The following is a 26376-nucleotide window of genomic DNA, read 5'->3' as shown; positions in this document are numbered from 1 at the left end:
CCATCTGGGGCCCTGTGCGGGAGGGACTCGATCACGGGGCCACTGGGCACTTCAGGGCCCGCGAGCAGGAAAACTTGAGGCAGGCGGAACGACAGCGGCCCAGCCGGTGCCTCGCTCTATGCTGCGGCCAGAGCCCAAGGAGGGCCCGGGGCCCACGCCCCTTGCGCCCCGGATCTGGGGGCTTTCCCCCGGCACGGAGCCCAGCTGGCGGCCCGACCGGCTGCTCCGCTCTCCGCTGCCTCCGACCGGCTTCCCCGGCCTGTGAAAGCAGCAGCCGCGGAGATCCCCCGTGCCCCCCCCCCTCCCCACCGCCCGCCCCCGCCTCGGCAGCAGCAGCTCCGCGCTCCCCGGCGTGCGTCCTGCCCAGGGCTGCCGGGACGCAGGGCGGTGGCGGGGGCGCAGGCTGAAGGCGCGGGCGATGCCGCCTGGCCCCGCACAGGAGCCCGCGGCCAATCGGCGGCGAGCGAAACGGAGCGCAGGGAGCGCTCGGGAGGCGGCGGGCGCCGGCCGGGCAGTGGCGAGCGGCGGGCTCTGGGCGAGGGGATTACGCCGCACGCTCTGCGCCCTGGGGACAGCGCCGGGGCCCCGGCGCGCCGGGGGTTAGCTCCGGCCCCGGGAGGAGCCAGCTCGGGGCCCCCGCCGCGCGAGCGCCGCGAGCATTCACTGCACGCAGGGAGGCGAGCAAAGCCCGGCAGCCGCCGCTGGATTCCAGCCGCTGGACAGCTCCCAGGTAGGAGAGGGGGCAAGCGCTCCGCCGCGCTGGTTCGGGGGCGCCGGGGGCTGGCCGCCCTCCCGCGGCTCTGCCTGACTCCCTGGCATGGAGCAGAGCCGGGCTCCGAGCCCTGCTCCGGCGCAGAGGCATTGCTGGCCGGAGCCTTTTCCCGGTGGGGGAGGGACTCAGACCCGGCCGAAGGGAGGATGGGGGCGTGGGGTGTCAATAGGGTCCCCCTGCCGCCTCCTGTGGAGCTGCTCGGACAGCGAGCACTAGTTGGAGTGTGGCTCGGGCTGCCACCTCCCACAGGGCAGCTCCCTCTTCCCCAGGCACTCGCTCGGCGGGCGAAGGCAGGGGCTCCCCGTGGGTGGCAGGCATGCCAGTCGGAGGGCTGCACCCGTCCGGTGCCCAGCCTGAGTGACTCGTGGGCAGCTGCGGGAGGGAGCCTGGCTTTCCCTGAACTGTACATGGAGGGGGAAGCTACAGCTCCTCCCAGACAAGCTCCGTGTTATGGGAGAGCCGGACTCCCTAGATCTTTCCCGGCACCCCATGGCAGGGAAGGGGTGGCATCGATCAACATAACCATGGGCACCGTGATTGCCGAGTGAGGAGGCAACTGGCCACGAAACCCCACCAACGTGCATTAGCCAGTGCCCAAGCTTCAGTCTCCTGCCCACCTGACACCACTGCCCCTCTCTGCCTCCCCCAGCTATTTGTTACAGACAGCTGCATCCCTGCAAGCAGGCAGCAAAGTTACAGCCACTCCTGCCCGAGACTTCAGTGGGTAGAACTCCAGGGGCTCTTCCCTTCCCACTTGGGGAGGAAGCTGGGTTGTCCTGTGGCTCCCTGGAGCGGAGCTGTGCTCTGGCAGGACTCTGGCTCTGTGAGGCTTGTTGTGTGTATCACGATGGCTCTTCATGCTGGCATGGTGCCCCAGGGGCTATACCAGTGAAAAGGGACAGGAGGGATCAGCAAGGAACTGTCCATCACTTGCTCCCTTTCGCCTTGGGGACTTAAGCCCCTATGTAATGTCCCACTGTAGCTGTCTCCTGCCTGAGAGAGGCAGATTGTTAGAGGACCGAGGAAGGTGCTAAATATTATGGGGAAAACAAGAAGGCAAAAACATGTCCCCTTCTGTCTCCTGCCTTGAACAGTGGATATCACTCCCTCTGGGAAGCTCACTGTACAGGCCCATGCTGGCAACAGGCTCCTGCCCACATTTAGTGCCCACATCTACCCTCCCGTTGGAGGAGATAGGCGTGGAGGTTGACAGTCCTACTTTCCTCTTCTATAACATGGAGGAGGGAGAACCAGCTCTCATTCTTTTGGCAGGACCTCCCAGCCCTGCTCAGTATGTCTGGGCTCCATCTATCTGTGCTATCGTCATGTCCACAAGGTCTGCCCTCAGCTCAGATATGGCTGATCTTCACAATGTTGAGCATCAGCTTTCACCCACAGCACCTACTGTCTAAGTTTTTAGCAGAGTCCCTGCCCCCTTTGTGACATCACCATGCACATTCTCCCTGCTCTGGCTGTCAGGTGCAGAGCTGCTGCGGGGTAATGTACATGAGGGAGAATGTAAGTCTCTCAGAGAAACACACACAGCAAAATCTTCCAAAAAATCCCCCCGCCAGAGCCTCCAGGGCCACAAAAATCAGGGTGTACAAAAATTAAAATCAGTGCGGATCCTGCGATTTTAGGGTCTGGCCATGATTTTTGCTGCATCTTATAACAGTTTGAATTGAATAGAAAATGGGTTTCTTTCTTGTTCCCATTGCAAGGATGCAGCCGTCACAGTGGAAACAGATGTTCGGCTGCCTGCTTAACCCAGTTTTACAGAAAACTGCCTCCAGCCAAACAATAGCTGTGGTAGAGATGGGAACTCAAACCCTGCCCCATCCACCTCATCTCAAAAAGCCAAGAGAGACACCCCTTACTCCATAGCAATGATTGTGCTGGAGCTCTAAGCTTGGATGCAGGAGATCTGTCACCAGTTCCCAGCTCTGCTATAGACTAGCTGTGTGAAGTTGATTGAATTTAGGAGCTTAAACACCTTTGAGGAGCTGGGCCTTTGGTCCCTGGATGTAACAAAGAGGTGGAACTTTTCTCCCTCACAGGAGTTTTTTGAGAATAAATCCCTGCAGTCCTGGGAGATGCCCAGATGCTATGTTGAAGGGTTCTGTACTAGCACCTAGCTACAGAGATGTAATATTTTCTGTTCCTGGTTTCCTAGTTAAATATGTAGGTTGATATATTATTACTGTGACTGTGCAATGTGCACCATAAATTGTACAGGTGTCCAATGCAGCTGTGTTAATATTCCCGCTAGTTTCTTCTTTGTTATTTATATCATAGCAGTAATATTTATATTATGTTATAATTATAGCCTAAAGGCTCCGACTCAGATCCAGGTTCTGTTGTGCTAGGCACTGTATACACCCTTACCGAAAGGAGATCCTGCCCTGAAGAGTTTACTGTCTAAACAGACCTGACAGACGGGGTGGGAGAAGAAACAGAGCCTCAGGGAAATGAAGTGATTAATCTGAGGTTCTAGATCAGGTACTACAGGATAGACCCTAAGTCCACTGATTCCTGGTTGTCCAGCGGCTTCTAGTCATCGGAATGACTTAATGGAGTGAGATGGGATATAAGGAGGAATAGTGGGATATAATCAAGCAGAAAATTAGTGGGGCTGAGCACCAGGAAAAGGTCTCTAATGCTGAGGTTGTTTACACTGTGGTACAGCCTCCCAAGCAAAGTGGTGGAAATTCCTCAGTTTGAAATCCTTCTTAGATAGACTGGGCTAAGCAGTCCCAAGTACAGTCCAGCCCTGCCTCCCTGGAGGATGGGCTGGAGACAGGGAAGGGACAAGCTACTGCTTTCTCAGCTCTGGTTTACATGATAATTGTGCAAGGATAACATTTCCAGATGGGGAATAGTCTGGGCTTGATTTTCCTCTCACATTGGTGTGATTCCATTCATATCACTGGGATTACTCCCAGTGTATGCTGATGGAAAGGAGAGCAGGATGAGGCCCTGAAGTGTCTGTTATCACCTGGAACCACTTAAATCCTACCTTTTGTATTTAATAAAATCACTTTTTACTTATTAATTAACCCAGAGTATGTATTAATACCTGGGAAGGGGGGCAAACAGCTGTGCATATCTCTGTCAGTTTTCAGAGTAGCAGCCGTGTTAGTCTGTATTCGCAAAAAGAAAAGGAGTACTTGTGGCACCTTAGAGACTAACAAATTTATTTGAGCATGAGCTTTCGTGAGCTACATCCGATGAAGTGAGCTGTAGCTCACGAAAGCTTATGCTCAAATAAATTTGTTAGTCTCTAAGGTGCCACAAGTCCTCCTTTACTCTCTGTCAGTGTTATCGAGGGCAAACAATTTATGAGTTTACCCTGTATAAGATTTATACAGGGTAAAACAGATTTATTTGGGGTTTGGACTCCATTGGAAACTGGGCATCTGGGTGTTGGAGACAGGAACACTTGTTAAGCTGTTTTCAGTTAAGCCTGCAAGCTTTTGGGGGATGTGGTTCAGACTTCGGCCTGGGTTTGTAGCAGGCTAGCGGGTCTGGCTGAAACACGGCAAGGTACTGGAGTTCCAAGCTGGCAGGGAAAACAGTTTAGAAGTAGTCTCAGCACATCAGTTGGCAGTTCCCAAGGGTTTTTCTGTGATCCAACCCATCACAGACATGGTACTTATACAAGTCGCTCACATTATTTTTCACACCAAGAAAAGAAACTTTTTTGAGGGGGAGGAGTTGAGAGAGAATCCTACACAAAAAGCATTTCCCACAGCCTGCCCTATGCTGGATCCCCCAGATCTCCATCTTCAGCTAACAGCTTCCTTTCCCAAACACCCAGGATTCATTTCTCCACAAAGCCTGCAGTGAACTCAGACTTGGGCACCATGCCATCAAACAATGCTGCTGGGGAAGGGATTGTTCTGCCCGAAATCTCTTGCTTCAGGGTCAGGTAGGAGGACAAAACTGGCTTCTTGGGAAACACAAATATCTTGGATAATTAGACAAGATGGCAGGGAAAACGAGGAGAAACAGATAAACCCAACTAGACTTGTCTTGGTTCCATAAATCTGAACACTTTCCCTCTTCCATTGTTTTTTATTGTTTTCTGCAACTGAAAACCACTCACAATAGTTTTGCTCCAAGGCGATTAAATTGCCAAATGTGCCTCCTAGCATCTCTCTGGAGAGATCCATATTTACATACAAGGTGTACTATCAAAGCAACGGCAGATAATTGAGGAGAAGGCACAGCAAGTAAATACAGATGGCTCCCGTTCAGCTGGACCTCTTCATGCCATTGCTATCAAGCACAAAGCCAGCACCCCTCATTCCTGGCACCTGTGAAGCAGAGAGACTTAGAACCTTGATATGGGAACGCCTGAGATGTTTGTGTGCCCCTCTGGAGAGAGGGCGATCGAGCCTGGATTCCGGCCCATCACGATGTGTGTGGAGAATACAAAAGAATCCTTTGAATGAGAAGGAAAGCTGGAGAATTAAAGAGAAAACTGTTTGCTCATAAAGGCAGCCTACAAAAAGTGCTGAGGTATGCCCCTACACACACACACACAGCTTTGTGAAGAGCTAAGGCTAGAGAAGTCAAGGCTGCCTGGGAAGTGGAAGGGGCACTGACAGAGAGATATGCACAGCTGTTCCCCCCCCCCAGGTATTAATACATACTCTGGATTAATTAATAAGTAAAAAGTGATTTTATTAAATACAAAAGGTAGGATTTAAGTGGTTCCAGGTGATAACAGACAGAACAAAGTGGATTACCAAGCAAAATAAAATAAAACACGCAAGTCTAAACTTAATACAGTAAGAAGCTGAACACAGATAAAATCTCACCATCAGATATGTAAAATAAGCCTCTTTTACAGACTAGCCTCCTTCTAGTCTGGGTTCAGCAGTCACTCCCCCACTCCCACCTCCTGGTGGTTACTGTCCTTTGTTCCAGTTTCTTTCAGGTATCCTTTGGGGTGGAGAAGCTATCTCTTGAGCCAGCTGAAGACAAAATGGAGGGGTCTCCCAGGGATTTAAATAGACTTTCTTTTGTACGTGGACACCCCTCCCTCCCCTTGTGTAGAATCCCAGCTACAAGATGGAGTTTTGGAGTCACATGGGCAAGTCACATGTCCATGTATGACTCAGAACTTACAGGTAGCAGCCATTGTTCACATGCTACCTTGAACATCCTCAGGTAGACTTCTTACGTGGATTGGAGCCTTCCAAGATCCGTTGTCCGTTAAGTGTTTCTTGACTGGGCACTTAATTTGCAAATTCCCTTCTAAAGAAGCTGCCCAAATGCCTTACTAAGGCTACTTAAAATCAAACAAGTACACAGCCAATATTCATAACTTTGAATACAAAAATGACACATGCATACAGATAGAATGAATATGTTCAGTTGATCATAACCTTTGCAGAGATATGTTACATGGCATATGTAGCATAAAACATATTCCAGTTATGTCATATATACATTCATAAGCGTATTTCCATAAAGCATTATGGGGTGCAGCATCACACTGCAAAGGGGAGATTGCAGTCCTTTCTTTTTCCCACTCCCAGCACCTGCATATCTGCCATTGCAGCTCTCCATGTGCCCACGCTGTGGGAGGAGCTATTCCAGAATGAGCCACATCCCATCAATCTGGGACTGGAAATTGCCACAGAGCACCCCCAAAATCTGCCTGTGCCAAGTGGAGAGTTCCCTCCCACACCAAACCTTCCAGTAATGCTAGCTCTGGAAATGGTGTCAGTGGAATGGGAGGAGCTGACTACGGAGCTCTGCACCCCCATGGCAGAGGCAGGTTAATTCAGGTGGGCAGCAGTAGATCAGGCTGAGGTGGAGGGAAAAGGAATATATCACGATACCAGCTCTGGACAGCCACAGAGCCAGCACTTGGATTTGGGGAGTGATATTTATGTGGTGGGGCTGGTCTATGTGCTGTGCTGGTTCTTCTCTCCCAGTGCCGCTGGATAAGAGTAGTCCCTACAGAAACCTGAATGGGTGTAAACTGCTGGAGAGCTGTCTCCATCTTCCAGTCACATCAAACACTCTGGTATCCAGCCCTGTGGCTGTTGAAAGCTGCTCTGCCTCCCTCAGGGGCTGGGGGCAGTCAGACACAACATCTCGGTGCGGAGGGAGGGGGGGAGAGAAGCAAGTCACCGGCAGCCTCCTCGACACTGCCCATGAAGACTCATGTGGAGCATAAGGCACCTGTATCTGTCTGGTGTCGCCCAGATTGTAACAGCTAGAGACTGGTGCATCTGTGATGCAAGAAAAAGGACCACAGTCAGCCTCAGCATAGACAGGTACAACTGCTAGTGGAAGCCATTCATCCATGTCAGCTTACAGTGGGAGTGACTCTGGGGAAGCTAGAGGAGGAACCCACAGCGGGGCTCAAGAATGTGGGGGGCTGTGAGTTAATGTAGCACATCTGCCTGTCCCCCTACATGCTGTGCCTCATGCAGTGCAGAAGGAAGGAGTGGGCTGAGCCTATGGCTGGCTGCTGAGGGAGTCGGAGGGAAGCAAGAGGAGGGCTCTGTGGGCAGGACAGGAATGAGGCATTCTCTGGGTCTGAAGTAGGGTTGGGCCTTCTCTTTTCCCTGAATTTCAAACCCAACCTAACCTATCAGGTATAAGTATCCTTGGGCCCTTGTTCCACTGAGGAGAGGGAGGGACAGAAACGAACTCATATATACTACAAATATGTTATGCAATATGCTCCATATCTAGCCAACCCTCCCTTCCCATGAAGAACCCAGACATTCATCCTCCTAACCGTGACCCACCTACCCATTATACAAACTAGCCTATGAACTGCTAAACATCCTGTGTATATGGGGCTCAAGGCTCCGCCAGACCTCCTTCCACTTCAGCGAAAGATTGCAGCATCCACCACCTAGCTTTACATGTACTTCCATCCTAGACACCATGAGCCATTCACACCAACTGTCCAAATTAGACACTGTTGTATACTGTTGGAGATCAACAAATTGTTATATAGTAGTGCCACCTATACTTAAGGTTCGTCCCATTATAAGCCCTTGTTTTCAGTTGCTTATACCTGGCCAGTCTTTAACTGCTTGGGCTGAAATTTTCCATGCCAGGTGTCTACCTCAGGCTGACTTTTTTGTATGTGTGAACATTTCAGCCTAAATGGTTCAACCATTTCCAAGAACAAGATTTGGGTAAAATATGTTGTTTTGCCCTTGTTAAAAAAAATAATCATTGGTGCTATCAGTTCCTCGATTAGCTCAAGTGGCAGAGGTCTGTCCAATGGATCTAAAGGTTCCATTACTGCTGATGAACCATGTGGGTATCAATATGATTCCTCAAAAAGAAAAGGAGTACTTGTGGTACTTTAGCGACTAACAAAATTTATAAATTTGTTAGTCTCTAAAGTGCCACAAGTACTCCTTTTCTTTTTGAGGATACAGACTAACACGGCTGCTACTCTGAAATATGATTTCTCAGGACAGAGTTCCTCATTTTTCAATTTGCTTTAAAACCTAGTCTCTCTCTCTCATGCAAAACTCTCTTAAAAGAACATTAAAGTTGCAAAGCCAAGCATGCAAAAGTTAGGAAATACCAGAATTAAGGTTACCTGTGCTTCCTTAATTTGCCTCCCCCTCCCACATGTGTATGCATTAGGATACCATCTTTAATTACATGATCAAATACTGTTTTTTCCACAGGACCCTGCCTTGTTCAGAGCACAGAACAGAGGGTGCTCACTGAGTGAGCCACTGTTCAATATTTTGTGTTTGCATTAGAATAATAGAATCAGAGAATATCAGGGTTGGAAGAGACCTCAGGAGGTCATCTAGTCCAATCCCCTGCTCAAAGCAGGGCCAACCCCAACTAAATTATCCCAGCCAGGGCTTTGTCAATCTGGACCTTCAAAACCTGTAAGGATGGAGATTCCACCATCTCCCTTGTGCTTCACCATTCCAGTGCTTCACCACCCTCCTGGTGAAATAGTTTTTCCTAATATCCAACCTAGACCTCCCCTACTGCAATTTGAGACCATTACTCCTTGTTTTGTCATCTGCTACCACTGAGAACAGTCTAGCTCCATCCTCTTTGGAACTCCCCTTCAGATAGTTGAAGGCTGCTATAAAATCCCTCCTTGCTCTTCTCTTCTGCAGACTAAACAATTCCAGTTCCCTCAGCCTCTCCTCATAAGTCATGTGCCCCAGCCCCCTAATAATTTTCATTGCCCTCCACTGGACTCTCTCCAAATGGAGACAGATAGCTTTCTCCCTTAATTGGCTCTGAGACAGGCAGGTCAGTGACCTGCTGCTATCCTTTCTCTGCTCCATTGATTTCAAGAGTATGTGATTGGCCCCCATTAGACCTCAGTGGCTGTGACTGGAGTGGGGGGAGGATGCCAATGACTGGATTAGAGAAGGCCCAGTGTCCATGACTCTGCAATGGGAATGAAAGGGTTGTCTAGAATTCATAATCGGTACGGGGCAAGAGGTCACCTAAGTTCTTACAGAGCAGGGAGGGTCCAGGACGAAGTGCATAGAGTTATTGGAGGGGTCTACAGTGAGAACCAGGCTTCCCCTTTGCCTAAAGGTGCTTTGGGGAAGCTCTTCTGCAGCTAGGGCACATTCCCTGCCTTAGGCAGCAGCTGCTTCCTCTGGGTTCTCTTATCATAGAATATCAGGGTTGGAAGGGACCTCAGGAGGTCATCTAGTCCAACCCCCTGCTCAAAGCAGGACCAATCCTTTTTGCCCCAGATCCCTAAATGGCCCCCTCAAGGGCTGAACTCACAACTCTGGGTTTAGCAGGCCAATGCTCAAACCACTGAGCTATCCCCTCACCCTGATCTTGCATTAGATCCTTTCCATAATCCAGCTGAGACTATAACTTGCAGGGAGCCCCCACTGGGGGTTTCAGTGTCCTTCAGGCACCTCCTTCTCCTGTGGAGCTTCTAATTTTTTGTGCAATGGAGCTACTGCTGTCAAGGGCTGGCAAGCTGCAGCAGTGTGCAGGTTGAGCACTTCATTTCCCGCAGAGACACAGAAGAGAGCCCATATACTCCCTGAGCCACAGCTGCTAAGCCCACAGAGTTTACAAATGCTGCAGGCAACACCAAGGAGGTGATAAACTCCACAGGATTAATGGGAAGCTGCCTTGCAGAGAGCTCTCAGAAATTCATATCAGCACATCAAATGACTGAAAATTCCCACCTGACCTTAATAAAAATATGCAGCAGTTCTCATCAAGGACTAATGTATAAAACAAAGCGGATTGTTTCAGTCCAAGCCATTTTGAGGTCGGAGTTTACAAAACTAACTAAATAAAAATTGCAGACTTATTGTGAGCAACACCTCAGTGAGAGTCTCAGATCCCCAGACTGCCTTGTTTGATTAATCTCAAGCATTCTAAAAAGAAATTTAAATAAAATCTTCTCCAGCTAGAGACCACAGATGAAAGACGAAATGGCAGAAAGGAGCTTTGTAGAGAAAGTTAGACAGGGAGGTGGTAGAGTGTCAAAATCAGTCCTATAATGGGAAGCAAGTCACTACAGCTCCATAATAGTACCTTTCATCTTGAAGGATCCAAAGTGCTATTCAGACTACACATACACAGCAGAGCTGGGGAATAATTCATAATGGCTAAATTTATCTAATGAAATTAGTCTCTTTTCCGGTGGCAGAATAACCATAAAACACATCACCATTTTTTTAATGTATTCATCATTTGAAATCATTCAATGAATATTGTTTGGAATCTTTTACTCTGTGAATTTATGATGGGTATTCCAAACCTGAGCTGTGTTGCTCTGTGATGACTGGCCTGAAAAGTCACATGGCATTGTTCTGTACCTGGATTGGATGAATGCACAACAAGTGCCACACATAATGCTTGTTTACCACCATTATTTGTGCATATGGCCCTGAAATGTGCTGATTAGGCCAAAACTTGACATACTTATGTCATAAATATAAAGGGAAGGGTAAACCCCTTTGAAATCCCTCCTGGCCAGGGGAAAGCTCCTCTCATCTGTAAAGGGTTAAGAAGCTAAAGGTAACCTCGCTGGCACCTGACCAAAATGACCAATGAGGAGACAAGATACTTTCAAAAGCTGGGAGGAGGGAGAGAAACAAAGGGTCTGGGTCTGTCTGTATGCTGGGTCTTTGCTGGGGATAGACCAGGAATGGAGTCTTAGAACTTTTAGTAAGTAATCTAGCTAGGTATGTGTTAGATTATGATTTCTTTAAATGGCTGAGAAAAGAATTGTGCTGAATAGAATAACTATTTCTGTCTGTGTATCTTTTTTGTAACTTAAGGTTTTGCCTAGAGGGGTTCTCTATGTTTTTGAATCTAATTACCCTGTAAGATATCTACCATCCTGATTTTACAGGGGGGATTTCTTTAATTCTATTTACTTCTATTTTTTATTAAAAGTCTTCTTGTAAAAAACTGAATGCTTTTTCATTGTTCTCAAATCCAAGGGTTTGGGTCTGTGGTCACCTATGCAAATTGGTGAGGCTTTTTATCCAACATTTCCCAGGAAAGGGGGGGTGCAAGTGTTGGGAGGATTGTTCATTGTTCTTAAGATCCAAGGGTCTGGGTCTGTAGTCACCTAGGCAAATTGGTGAGGCTTTTTACCAAACCTTGTCCAGGAAGTGGGGTGCAAGGTTTTGGGAAGTATTTTGGGGGGAAGGACGTGTCCAAACAGCTCTTCCCCAGTAACCAGTATTAGTTTGGTGGTGGTAGCGGCCAGTCCAAGGACAACGGGTGGAATATTTTGTACCTTGGGGAAGTTTTGACCTAAGCTGGTAAAGATAAGCTTAGGAGGTTTTTCATGCAGGTCCCCACATCTGTACCCTAGAGTTCAGAGTGGGGGAGGAACCTTGACAACTTACTTAGCCCTTTCTCAGGCCAAACTCCCACTGAGAACAGCCAGAGGAGTAAGCTCTTCAAGAACTGACCCTCTGTGCCAGCAAACCACAGGGACTTGACTACAAAAGGGGCACTGCTCAGCCAAAGGCAGTGAATTGGACGGTTCAGTTGACTGTGTGTGGCCCATAGCATTGTTCAGCCTGCTCAAGACTCATGGGATCAGTCATAAAGCTCCATGAAGCTGGACAGCTAATCAGCAGCCAGCCCCTCTCACTCTGGTGCTAAGAAGCTGAGTGTGAGGCTGGCATGGTCAATGTTGTTTTTATGTTGGGGGGTATTTGTCTGAGTCTCTCCCAGGAATCTCTCTAGCTCTTCCCTCTCCAGCCTGGCTGTCCTGCTGGCCAGGGGGCTAGACCCAGGTCTCTCCACACATTACTGCAGCACGAGACAGCTCCAGGTACTGCTGTAATTAAGCCCCCTGGTTCTGTCACAGGTCTAGCCCTTGATGGTCAGCAGGGCAAAACTAAGCTTAGCTTCCACAAGGCCAGGATTTCACTCTCATTCTCTACAGCACGCCCAGGCATGGGGGCTCACTCTGGGTAAGGTGCAGCTGGAGTGGAATCACTGGAGCTGTCAGCACATTAAATCCAGTATTTCAGGGTTACTAAACATGTTTATGATACCCAGACAGGCTTTTAATTAAATTAAATTAAAATTAAAAATAATATTTGTTACAAATGTTGCCCCTTCTACAGCTAGTGAACCCTTCCTGAACTGATCCTAGTTCCCACTCAGTGTATTCAGCAGCGCTCATTATCTTCAAATGGATTAATTTATTTGAACAATTTTCTGCCAGTGGATATTGTGTGAACTGGTTATTTAGACCATTCACTATTCCAGCGGTTCTCAAACTGTGGGTTGGGACCTCAAAGTGGGTCACAAACCCATTTTATTGGGGTCACCAGGGCTGGCTTAGACTTGCTGGGGTCTGGGGCTGAAGCCTGAGTCCCACTGCCCGAGGCCAAAGCCGAAGCCTGAGGGTTTTAGTACTAGGCAGCACGGCTCAGGTTACAGGACCCCTGCCTGGGGCTGAAGCCCTGGGGCTTTGGCCCCCCATCCAGGGCGGTAGGGCTCAAGCTTTGGCTTTGCCCCCCCCTCCACCTGTCCAAGGCAGTGAGGCTCAGGCAGGCTCACACTTTGGTCCCCCTTCCTGGGGTCATGGAGTAATTTTTGTTGTCAGAAGGGGGGCATGGTGCAATCAAGTCCTGAGAACCTCTGCACTGTTCATTATTCCTTCTGTGCGGTAAACTGACTACGTCACATGGGATTGCTTCTGCCTCCTGATTGGCTGACTGAAACTTCTGAAACATGAAGCTAATGAGATGGGTGAGGGAACACAGGTGCATTGTGCGTTTCTGAGTGTGTCTGTGTATGTGTGACTGATTGTCAATGTGCATGACTGGCAGGCAAGCAGGGAATGAGAGGGCTGCGGAAGAAGATTGATGTATAAGAGCATGTTTGATAAGATGTGCCTAGGGTGACCAGATAGCAAGTGTAAAAAATCAGGACAGGGGGTTGGGGGGGCAATAGGCGCCTATATAAGAAAAAGCCTCCAAAATCGGGACTGTCCCTATAAAATCAGGACATCTGGTCACCCTAGATGTGCCTGTGGGTGTTACTATGTGTGTCTTTCAGTCTGTATCTGTGTATGTCTTTGTGTGCAGATGTCAGATGAGCAAGGGCTGTGAATGGTGCCTGTGTGGGAGTGATTGTGAGTGAGGGCAGGGGGATTTGTGTGTGTGTGTGTGTGTGTGACTTTGTATAGGCTGGAGGATGCTTGTGTGAGCGTGCACCACTGGGACATGAAATGCTGAAACTACGAGGTAGGCAGGGATGTTACATTAAATGTTTATAGCAGCTCCTCACTTTCCATCTAGACACAGCCATAAATGAAGGAAAGGGCTGTTAGCACGGAATCTAACTACTGAAACCAGCCCTGGAGATCTGAGCGGCCTTTTCAAGGAATTGGGAGGCTTGGGAGATTCCTTGTTATTAATATAATAATATCTAGGCTACAAACACACGACAGCTACTGCCCAGATGGGGCCCCACTTACAGTGTGGCTACCACTGGCAGTTTAGACTGGACATTAACTGGGTGCTCTCACCAAACCTTGGTTATAATTAAGCCTTGCTTGGTTACAAGACACCGTTAAGGCCCTGCCTACTCTACATATGGCAATGAAGACAGCTGTGTTGTAACTTGTGTTTGCAGTTATGAACAGGCTTTAAATGATGGTGCATGGACACAAGTGAGAGGCAAGAAGCAGATTCCCTCTCCCTAAGTCCCTCCACCCCCAAGGACTGTGCTCTGCATGGCTTCCCAGAGAAACATATTGCTCCTGCTGGAAGCTCTGGTAGGGGACTGCCATGCAAGGTCCACGGCATATTCACGCCCTGCTTACTAATGCCAAGTGCACTTTCAGACAAAGAATCCTGACCCTTTAGTGTGTAGGTGGGGGAACCTCCGCCATCACAGACCCAAGCTGCGGTGTGTGTGTCACGCACTGTTCTGTGGGGAGGGACGTGCAGAGGGCTGTGGGGAGAGCTGAGTGGGAATTTTCTGTCAAAATGATTGCTGTCAGGAACACGCAGTCTCTGCAGAATCAAGATTTTCAAGTTTGCTGGTATTTTTAAATTTTCCCTTGGGGCAGTGGAAATGAAATATTCCAGCCCGATTCGAAGCTTGTCAGTTTGTTGAACTGAACTGAAACAGGAAAAAATTTTCTGTAGTATCTGGCTGATGAATCTTGCCCATATGCTCAGGGTTTAGCTGATCGCCATATTTGGGGTCGGGAAGGAATTTTCCTCCAGGGCAGATTGGAAGAGGCCCTGGAGGTTTTTCGCCTTCCTCTGTAGCGTGGGGCACGGGTCACTTGCTGGAGGATTCTCTGCTCCTTGAAGTCTTTAAACTATGATTTGAGGACTTCAATAGCACAGATATAGGTGTGAGGTTTCTTTTTTGTAGGAGTGGCGGGTGAGATTCTGTGGCCTGCGTTGTGCAGGAGGTCAGACTAGATGATCATAATGGTCCCTTCTGACCTAAATATCTATGAATCTATGAATCTATTTACAGTCAGTTTAACATAAGCTGCATCTACCTGTGGTGAAACAGTGCCTCATGGGAGTTGTGGTTTGGGTGCTTCAATGGACTAGAAAGGAGATGTATGCCAGCCCGAAGACCCGGCCCGTAGGGGAGAACCAGAACTCCCATGATGCACCGTGGCAGCTCAGGCAGGCACTAATTGTCACCCCTACACACAGGGGGAGTGGGTACGGCAGGGGGAGTTCAAAAATTAAAACAGACAAAAATACAATATCATCTATTTTAGAAAGGCTCATTATTTGCAGGGGGGTGAGGTGGGGGGGTCCTGATTTGTGCTTTCTGGCAATACTACATTTAGACAATTCAAAATTATCTTATTTTTGGAAATTTTTGTTCCACCAAAAATGTCAGTAATTCAACTTTTTGTCCCAATGTGTGAATTCCTTTGAAATGTCAGAATTTCCCACAGCTCAACTCTGGTGAGGTTCCAGTGGGAATCAGAGTGAGAGAGTTCTACCAGCTCCTTTCACAATGGTCTTTAAGGAATCTCCAAATGAGAACTGTTAGAGTTCTCTTGGGAAATGCACCTCTGACATCTTTGTGGCCTCCTCGAATGCATGCCAATTTGGCCTCAGGCTTCTAGTCATCACCTTTCTCAGGGCAGAGCCCTGCAACTTTCCCCTTCTAGACTTGGGCCTTACGCTGCAGACTGCAATTCAGTATGATTCATTCAGCAGTCTGAGTTTGGTTCATAGATTCCAAGGACAGAAGGGACCATTGTGATGATCTAAACTGACCCTCTGTATAACATAGGCCAGAGAACTGCCCCACAATAATTTCTAGAGCAGATCTGTTAGAAAAATGTCCAATCTTGATTTAAAATGGTCAGTGGTAGAGAATTCACCACAACCCTTGATAAAGTGTTCCAATGGTTAATTATTCTCACTTTTATAAAATTTACACCTTATTTCTAGTTTGAAATAGTCTAGCTTCAACTTCCAGGCATGAGATCATATTATATGTTTGTATGTATTTGTTATACATTTGTTCCCCTTGTTGATACTTACAGACATTGATCAAGTCATCCTTTACCCTTCTCTTTGTTTATACATTTATAAATAGATTGAGCTCCTTGAGTCTATCACTATCAGGCAGGTTTTCTAATCCTTTAATCATTTTCATGGCTCTTCTCTGAAATCTCCAATTTATCAAGCTCCTTCTTGAATTGTGGGCATCAGAATTGGGAATGGTCTACCAGCATTGGTTGCACCAGGACCAGATAAAGAGGTAAAATAAACTCTCCACTCCTTCTCGAGATTCCCCTGTTTATGCTTCCTAGGATTGCATTAGCCTTTTGACCACAGCATTGCACTGCAAGCTCACATTCAGCTGATTATCCACCATGATCCCCAAATCTTTTTCAGAGTTCCTGCTTCCTAGGATAGAGTCCCCATCCTGTTAGTATGGCCTACATGCTTTGGTCCTAGAAGTATTTACATTTGGCCATATTAAAATGCATATCGTTTGCATGTGCTCATCTTACCAAGCAATCCAGATAGCTCTGTATCAGTGACCTGTCCTCTTCACTATTTACACTCCCCCAATTTTTGTGTCTTCTGCAAATTTTATCAGTGACGATTTTATGGTTTCTTCCAGATTGTTGATAAAAATGTTAAATAGCGTAGAACCAAGAACTGACCTCTGTGGAACTCCATAGAACCACAATCATTCAGTGATGATTCCCCATTTACAATTACATTTTGAGACCTATCAGTTAACCAGCTTTTAATCCATTTAATGTATTTAAACCATTTAAATTGTGACACCACCAGCAGTACTGTTCTCTGAGGGGCAATGACAGGGTTAACCAGTGACCAGCCAGCCTCTATCAAGCACAATAGAATCATAGAATATCAGGGTTGGAAGGGACCTCAGGAGGTCATCTAGTCCAACCCCCTGCTCAAAGCAGGACCAATCCCCAATTAAATCATCCCAGCCAGGGCTTTGTCAAGCCTGACCTTAAAAATTTCTAAGGAAGGAGATTCTACCACCTCCCTAGGAAATGCATTCCAGTGTTTCACCACCCTCCTAGTGAAAAAGTTTTTCCTAATATCCAACCTAAACCTCCCCCACTGCAACTTGAGACCATTACTCCTTGTTCTACCACTGAGAATAGTCTAGAACCATCCTCTCTGGAAGCACCTCTCAGGTAGTTGAAAGCAGCTATCAAATCACCCCTCATTCTTCTCTTCTGCAGACTAAACAATCCCAGTTCCCTCAGCCTCTCCTCATAAGTCATGTGTTCCAGACCCCTAATCATTTTTGTTGCCCTTCGCTGGACTCTCTCCAATTTATCCACATCCTTCTTGTAGTGTGGGGCCCAAAACTGGACACAGTACTCCAGATGAGGCCTCACCAATGTCGAATAGAGGGGGACGATCACGTCCCTCGATCTGCTCGCTATGCCCCTACTTACTATTAATACTATTAATTCAGAACAAAAACATCATAGAGAAGACAGACCATAAAACACTGAACACCTGATATGCAGGTGTGGTTTACCAGACAGTCACCCATCTTTTTTCAGGCCCTTTCTGCAGGTCTGGCACTCCTGGTCACAGTTTCAAGTCAGATCTTGGATCGAGTGTGAGATTGTGAGTGTCCCTTCTCCCAGATCAGACCTGTCTTTTTACACCGTTTTTTCTTCTTTATTTTCCTGGCCCATTTAACAAGGTCAATCCAGTCTCTGCTATTTCCCCAGGGCATGAAACTCCCCAGGACTTGTTACCTGCATTAGGGATTTGCATTAATTATCCCTCAGTGCTTTTAGTTCCTCCAGGAGACATCCATCAGCTCCCCCATTGAGCCAGTAATACAATCACTAGCCAGCCCATACGGATGCATAAGGCATTTATAAAGTTGATACAATGGCTTTGAACATTCCATGTATCCATTGCATCTGTCACCTCTCAATATAATATTTAATATTCCAGGTTTCCAAAACATCACATCTGTCACAAGAACTACTTTGGGCCACTGCTGAGTGGGATGGTTTAGCACCACTGACCACTCCATATCTAATTGCTGAGTCACCCAGTATCTCTGAATAATCCCATGCCTAGCATTTCTGGCTTTTTGGCTCCGAGCAGCAGAAGTTTTTCAATCCTTGACTGCTCTCCTGTGACTGCAGACAAGAGAGCTACTTAGTCATGGGATCATGGAAATTAGGGATGCAAAAGACCTGTAAAGGTCACCTGGTTTGTAGCTCAGGGGATAGTGCAGGATTGCTCCTTACATGGTATGCATCAGTGATTTCTCCAGCCTAGTTTTAAAGGTCTCAGGTGATGAGGTTTCTACTCCCAAACTCCATACATTAATGCCCCAAAAGCTTTTTCCCAGTTGATTTTCTTTAAGCTTAACATTCAGGGTAAGTAGGACACCACAGGAAACATACTAATGTTCCTACACACAGAAAGGTCTTGCCCTCATGCAAACCCCCGTTACTGCCCCAGGATAATCCTCTCATAAGGGAGACCTGGATTAGTCACCATCGTGGTGGAATGGTCCCTCCTTCTCTTTGTCTTTCTGTGTGTGCCTTTCTGTGTATACTTTAGGGCCCTGGAGCTCTCCTCAGCAGCATTTATCACCTGTAGGCTCCACCATAGGATATCTGAAACATCAGTGAATGAACTGAACTCACTTTCCTGCTCCCCATCTACCAAGAAGGAAGGATGAGGAAGATACCCATGGCAGGAACCCAAGCTGTATCTCCTGCTGTTCTGTCCCACACTTTGTATACAGCCACCTGACTGGAAGAAATGAGATATTTTCCAGTCTCCCTCTCCCGTAAACTGTCAGTGCAATGTGTCTCTGTGCCCATGGAGTTCAGGAGCACTGGTGAGATGGACAATAGCCAGGAGTACTCAGGAAACCTGTCTCCACTGCCAGGAGCTAGCACCAGATGTAACTCCCATACACCCACATGGTCCATAACCTATGAAGTGCCCTCACTTGCCGAAACCCAGAGGCACTGCGGAAAGCTAACCAGGACCCAGAAGCCTACACTCAATTGGCATAAAATGGAGCAGATTTCAGACACCCATTTTTCACTGTAAGTTCCCAACAGGCAATGTAGCCAGGCCACAGCTACTTAGGGCCACTGAAGCAAATTGCACAGAACATGGGACCCCAACTACTCTGCTAGTGTGACCCACTGAAGCCAATGGGGTGATGCCACTGTTAAGAGCCGATGCAAAGAGCGACCAGAGGAAACCGCTTCAAGTGCACAACATGAAATTTTATTGGGCCTTCAACACCCAGGAACAATGGTATGTATTCCTGAGTGCCATCTAGTGGCAGCTTCTCTGTTAATTAACTCTTCACATATATACAGATACAGCACACTTCTGTAACAGCCAGCAGAAGATCTGGCCCTAGCTATCCTTCCCTTACTAGCAGTTTGAGTTTTTTCTCCCCCCTTCATTAAAAGAACACCAGGGTTGCAAAAATCAGGAAATGGCAGAGTTAGTGTTGAACACACACCCTTAACTGTGCCCTTGTGCCTATGCATTCCCATACAGGCTAATCAGAGGATCTCATACTATTTCTCCAATGACACCGTATCATCCACTTTTCTATTGAATGATGTAGGGCTCCAACACATTCTCACTTTATTCAATTACACACTTTAGGAGATTGCCTTTGCCTTTTTCTGAGCCACTTTTACCACTCCCACCTGGGTCTTGCCTACACTGGGAAAGTATTTAGTGTTTGAAGCAGAGGAAATGAACACCTTTTTAAAGAACACTTAGTGCCTAGTGTGCCATGTTAGCAGGCTGCAGTTAAGTAGCACCCATCAGCTAGTATACTGTACTTGTTACTGTCCTTTATGCTCCCAAACACCAGAGCTATTTTTGCTCAAACTTTCTGAAATCACTGCCTCTCAGGCAGAAACCGGGCCTATAAAATTTTGGCATTATTAGGGACTTAAAACAGGGGAGTAGAATGTAGACATCTAGTGTGACCTTTATTTAATGATTGCCAGCCTTAGCGCTGTGGTTAGATGTTTGGCTGTGTGTGTTCCCTCTGCATGCTGCCCCAGCCCTGTGCAGAGGAGCTGTCACAGCAAACCTCGAACGAACTGCCCAATGACCACAAGATCTGTTCATGTATGAAGGCACCCAGCCAGGTTTATTGTTGAAAAAGCATGGTACTAGTATCCAGCAGACTCTATCGGACCACTAATACATGTACGCCCGTAACAATGGACCAGCTTAGTGAACAGTGGGACTTTTCGTTCCTCCCTAGGCTAAACACTCCCTCTGAGATACATTTTTCTACCCTGATACAAACAAATTATGTACTGCCCCTCTGACATAGTTAGTTACTGCCCCCTGCTGTGATTAGTTATCACCCATTATCTTGTACATGTTAATTCAATCACAATGTCTCTATTACGTACTGGGGTCAGTGTATTCCTGTTATCCTTGGGGAATGTTTTGGTAACATCCTTGATATCAGGATATTCTGCCACCACTTGATATCGGGATGTGTTTGCATGAGTACTCTGTGCCTAGCACTTCTTAGGGATGTGTATTTCTGCAATATCAGCCCTGTTCTTGCCAGATTCTGTGAGCAGGTCCTGCCTCTTGCTCACTGCTTGTCTTTGCTTTATATTAGTAAATCTTTGACTACTACTTTCGCCCAGGCCTCATGTCTCAGGCTCTCTTCCTACTACAAGTGCCTTGATGAAACTGTCTAAAGCATCATAGTGCAAGTATTACACATTTGTGGATACCTCTTCCAAATCCTCTCTGAGAGTTGCCATTCCTCACTGGTTGCTCCAGGGGGGCAGAACTCTGGTTTTGGCCCTGACCACTGTGATGACCGGAGGGTTGGTAGGGCTCTACACCCACCTTCTGCCCATGGGGGAGAAAGCGATGAGACATATGGCCACCACCATCACCTGCAGCAGCAGTCTGGGGAGAGGTAGATCTCTTACCCCCACTAATGTCCCTTTATGTCTTCAGAAGGCTGGGACATAATCTGGCTTGTGCAAGGTCACACTGTGGCAGAGCTAGGACTTGAACCCAGATGTCTTGGGTCCCAGCCCAGTGTCGTAATCACCTCCTCCTCATGCAAGTGTATGTTGATGGGCAACGTTAGAATATATAGAGCCTTATACTTAGAGGGTCAACTTCTTGGGGAAGGGACCATCTTTGTATTCTGGGTTTGCACAGCACCCAGCACAATAGATCCTGGTCCCTGGCTGGGGGTCCTAGTGGCTACTGCAATACAAATAAATAAATAGTAAACAACATAATAGAAGACTGACTCCATGGAAAAGTATCATAAACCCAAACCTTTGAGGAAATATTGGCCTTACACAGCATCATGGTAAAAAGATACGAACAGCATTGTTTTCCTAGCCTAAAAAGCATGTACATTGCCTTGGTGTATATATTGCACATGGACACACACTCTTACTTACATAAAATATATATGCCGTTGGGTGATCTCAGCAAAAATCTCCTTTGATCTGTCTTTGCAGTGGAAAGTTGATGCCAGTTGTGTGCTGAGCACTTGTTCTCTTGAATTCAGAGCCAATACCTTCTGGCCAGCCACACTGAAATGGCAATAAATTGCATTGCTTTGTGTAGGACGAGCCAGGGACATGTGTTGGAAGAAAGAAAAGGTAAGTGTATAAGAATGATAGAGTGGAGTGGAGAAGGATTACAGGTCTAGGGACATTTGGCTGAAGGACTGTTTGAGAGAGAGAGAAAAGGGAAAATCTACTCAGTAATTGAAAATTTTTAACAAGCAGTTGGTTCTACAGCATGAAGGAACCTCTGCATGTAGTAACTGTGCAGTCAGTCCAGCTAGCCAGTGACCTGAACATTCGCTAAGAGCTCGATGCTATCCAGCAGCATCATTTTGTATCAGCTGCCAGCTGCGTCCCTCAGACTCCAGGACCTTGTCCAGCATCATTATGTTTTCCATTTCCTTGAACCGTTTCTAACCTGGAACGGTTATTTTTTGTTTTAAGCTGAGAAGGCCCAAATCAGGGGGTTATTTCGAAAGGGATATTGTTCCATTTTACAGAGCACTTGGGAATGATGCATCTGTGCTGAGCCCTGGATTTGAAGGAGATTTTGTTTCATGAAAGGTTGCCTCTCTGGGGGCAGAAGTGGAGCTTTGAGTTTCTACGAAGGACGAGGAAAAGACTGAAATTCCACGTATTTTTTCGGTGCAGGTTCAGACCCTAGGGAGGAGGCAGAGCAATCCTACAAGCATTATTATCGCTGTATTTCCACACAGGTTTCAACAATTGCAGAAAGGATGACCTGCCATCATGGCAAGTAATTTTTTTAAATGAGCATCCCATTAACTAGTCATCAGCCGCAACAGTATGGAGCAATAATCTCTACTACTGAAGCACTGGTAGTCTCTTCCTGTGGGCTGTCTGCCAGGAAAACTCAACAGCATGTAGGTCAGACTCACCCACCTGGGCCAAAGAGCCAGAAGTCTCTGATGACAAGGCTATGCAAGAAAAATCCCATTTGGCTGCATTGTGGAAGTGATGCTGTGATGGGGCCAATAGCAGGACTTCAGTTCTCCCCTTAGGGAAGCAGAAGTTGGAGCATGCTCAGAGGGAAAGCACCTTCCGCAGAGGCCTATTGGGAAACTGATTTTTCCTCTTTGCTTGGGCTGAGGAGAGTTGTGGTCATGAGTGATGGAGGATCTGCCTGCAGAAGCCTTGATCTGCTCTTGGTTCAGGTCCTGTTTCCTCCTTAATAATTAGCAAGATGATCTGGTTGCTGTTATTTATTATCATGTGTAAAAGATGCATACCACAGTAAGCTCTGCCCAGGAGAGGTTACAATCTGGAAGACGATTATTTAAATAAGTATGGTAGGTTGTACAGTGCAATGCTCAGACTTGGATTTTCAGTGCTATCTACTCTCATCATATTATTATCATAGGCATTGCTGCAATTTTAGGGCCTATTTAAAGGCTTTTGAGGATCACGTGAGCATCTGGTGGCAGCACAAAAATTTGGGCTGAGCTGCATTGCCCATCTCTGATCTAGGGGTCGCTGTTTTGCTTGCTGAGCAATGCTTTTTCACCCTGCTCTGAGCCATGAGAGCCCCCTTTACGCCTGTTCTGGCCCAGCATTGAGCCCAAGGCAGGGATTAGAGGATGCTCATTGGGGAGTTACCTGGTGCACTGAAGCAGAGTGCTTGCTGCTACACCCTCTTTATAAGGTGCACCTTGCTCCTCCACCCCCATGCAGCTGGCTGGTGCATAGCGGGGTGGAGCCATAGCCCTGCCTTTTCCCTGCCTGTCCCTCTTGGTGCCATGTGACCCTGGGGTACTATGAACAGAGCAGTCTTTGTCCTTCTGTGAATGCAGAGACTGGAGTTCTGCCTGGCAGCACAAGGAAGAGCCCATGTGCCCTTCACACACTGTGCACCTACATCAGGGCCAGGCAGAATCCGGCTGTATATTTTCAAGAGCAGTGTCATATTCTTGTGTTTTCCCAGGGTTGCAGCCTCTTCCCATGGCTAGGGAATGGCAAAACATTCCTGTTTAAACAGAGATGCACGCGCAAAATGCATCCGTCCCTCACCTCTCCTTCCGAGATCTCATACCTCTAGCACACTAGGTTGATCCCTGGCACAGGAGACACTTCAGGCAGTGAACCTGTTGTTATGATCTTGGCAACACTGTTCAGGTGTGCAGTTATTACCCCATCCCCACAGCCACCACAAAAACCTCCACAGCATACAGTTTTGGGGGGTTTCTGCTTCAGAGAGTGAGAAATTGAGGCCTCATATTGCTTACTAGCAAAGAGGGAAAAATAGGAGCACAGGCATGAATCAGAGCATAGGGATTTACATTTTCAAATAGCTGTGCACTGCTTATGCAAATCAGAGACACACCTTCCTCCCTAATCAGTCATTGTGCAGGGAATTATCTGAGTAAATAAAACCTGTACAGGTGTGCAAGAGAGTGGTTACAACATCCATGCTATGTGATTGGCAGAGACAATTCCATTGCCATAGATAAGAGGGTCTCAAACTGTGGTCTGCGGACCACCAGTGGTCTGCGAGTTCAATTCAGGTGGTCCGTGGATAGTTCCCTCTAAGGTGCACGCCTGGGCAGTTGCACATGAGAGAATGAAGGGCCACATACTTAATTAATGGAGCCGTGCAGGCGTGGCTCCACTAATTAGGTGTCTGGACCCCGCACATGTAAGGTAAAGTGGTGGCCTTGGGGGGAATAGGTGGGAGGGGGTGAGAAGAGAGGGTGCGGGGAATTTGGGACTTGCAGGGCTGCAGCGGCCAGAGAAAGAGGCGACTTTTCCCAGCTCCAGGGCTGTGGCTGCTGGGGAGAGTCATCCCTCCTTCCCAGCCTCAGCTCTGTGACTGCTATGGTGAGGGAGAGACCCCCGTCCTTCCCAGCTCCAGCTCAAGGGCTGCTGCAGTGGGGAAGAGAGGGAGACACCCCCCTGCTTTCCAGCCCCAGCTCGGGGGCTGCCATGGTGGGGGAGAGACATCCATCACATTAGAAAGGTAAGACTACTGATATTAAAATGAGTGTTGTGATTTTATTTGTAGAACAAAAAAAGTTAATTATTATAAAGTTTTTGTATATAGCGCTTTTATCCAAAGCGCTTTACAATACTTAGATAATGGTACAAACAACATTTGGAAAGATCATTAAGTGGTCCGCCAAGACAGTCAGCAATTTTCAAGTGGTCCGCAAAAAAAAAAGTTTGAGAACCACTGCCGTAGATGATGGAGAGGACCTAATTCCTCCTGCCTAGTTGTCAGAAGAATGAACTCATGAGCACTTCTCACCAGAAGACTGCACAAGAATGGTGTTTGCCTTGACTTGGTTTGGATGCTGACACTCCTACTTTCAAATGCTGGAGAAGCATTCCCAGGTAGCAAAATCTCTTTTGCCTTATTTGTTAGGAAATAATTGCTCTATCAGTTGACCATTTGCATGATTGAAGGGCTACAGCTCAGAAGCCATCCAGCAAGCTTGTTACTCTAGGCTTTTAATTCTTGTTTTGCCTGAATGTGTTTGTTGGTTCAAATCCCAGTCGAGTCTTCAAAGATACTGTGTTTGCATATCAGCTTACATTAAATAATTGTGCCTTCTTTAATTCATGTTGTCTGTCACCAGAGGAAATCAGCAAAATCCAGCCATGTGCGGTTGGTGTGGCAAGTTCATTCTTGCTGTGCATATTGGGATTCATGGTTTCAGATCTCAGATGGGAGTATTCTGATAAGAGCTAGCTGACCTGACAGGCTTCAGATATAGGCTCTTTCCTCAGCATTTGTTCATATAACATTATTCATCAGTAATTTTATGTGACTTTATTCTGGCCCTTGCATTGCTCATGAACAGTTCATTTAAAGTACTGTATCAAACACAAGGCATTTGCAAACTGAAATTCAAGCTAATTTGACTTATGTCGCTTGGTATGTTTGTGTTCTCCAACAGGCCGAGCATGACTCTTAGATCAGATTTCCCACGGGAATGCTCATGATCACAAATTTGAAATTACCATTCATTGAACATTCTGCAATAGTTGCTAAAATTCCACAGTTTTAGCAACATTTCTGCAAGTGAAGCTATGTGCTAACATATTTGCAGAAAGCAAATATGAAAGGTGACTAACCACCATTGAAGTGAATTTATTTGAAAATTTGACATAGAATAATAGCTGAGCAAATACAGCAGTCCTTTGTTAACCTAACATAGCATGTTTTCTATTAACCTTGCATTATATTTAAGGAAATAAATGCTTCATTTGTCGTAACTTTGAGCCAAATTTTCAAGGTAGGCATATTAGGGCAAAATTTTCAAGTGAGCCTAAGTAACTTAGGAGTCTAAGTCTCATTGAAAGTCTTTAAGATTTAGGTTCCTAAATGCCTATGGGTACATTTTCAAAATGGCCCAAGGTCCAGATTTGTAAAGGTATTTAGGTGCTCAGATGGACCTTCTGGGATTGTGAAAAATACTTGGCTACCTAACTCCAATTAAATCAATTCTACCAGTATGTTCAAACCACTTTCATTATACCAGTATAACTCCCCCATGTGGACACTCTTGCTCCAGAATAAGAGCAGCTTTTTTCAGCTTAACTTAATCTGCTGCCAAAGTGACATAAAATAAATCAGAAAAAGGCCCTCTTATACCAGAATAAGAATGTTCACACAGGGAGTTAAATACCTGTAGTGCTTTAAATTCACATTCTGTCTTACACCAGTGTAAATAAGTCCTTAGTGCCTAAGCCACTTTTGAAAATGAAACTTAGGCTCCTAAATCACTTTGGTGCTTTTGAAAATGTTACCCTAAATCTATATTAGAACCTAAGTTAGAACCTAACAGCTGCCTTACTAGGTCAGACCAATGGTCCATCTTGCCTAATACTCAGTCATCAACAGTGACCTGTACCAGAGCTTCAGGGGGAGTGAACAGAGCAGGGCAATTTTGAAGAGATCCATCCCTGTTTTCCCTTCCCGGCTTCCAGCAGTCAGAGGTCTAGTGTCACCTTGAGCCTGGGATTGCATCCCTGACCATCTTGGCTAATAGCCATTGATGGACCTATCCTCCTTGAACTCACCTAATTCTTTTTTTAA

At 46.9% G+C, this 26376-nt stretch overlaps 1 protein-coding gene across 2 annotated transcripts in view; it reads left to right on the top strand.

Moving 5' to 3' along the window:
- The first annotated feature begins 207 nt into the window (after nt 1-207).
- The window catches only part of LOC140916532 (transmembrane protein 121), a 186404-nt gene continuing 160235 nt past the window's right edge, over nt 208-26376 (top strand). For both annotated transcript variants that reach the window (XR_012160542.2, XM_073358186.2), the window contains exon 1: nt 208-730. The gene's annotated coding sequence lies outside the window, so the exon portion shown is untranslated. The remainder of the gene's footprint in view (nt 731-26376) is intronic.

The sequence above is a fragment of the Lepidochelys kempii genome, chromosome 8, assembly GCF_965140285.1.
Source record: "Lepidochelys kempii isolate rLepKem1 chromosome 8, rLepKem1.hap1, whole genome shotgun sequence".
Lineage (NCBI taxonomy): Eukaryota > Metazoa > Chordata > Testudines > Cheloniidae > Lepidochelys > Lepidochelys kempii.
The sequence above is the reverse complement of the archived record's forward strand: the minus strand, read 5'-3'. Positions and strand labels throughout refer to the sequence as shown.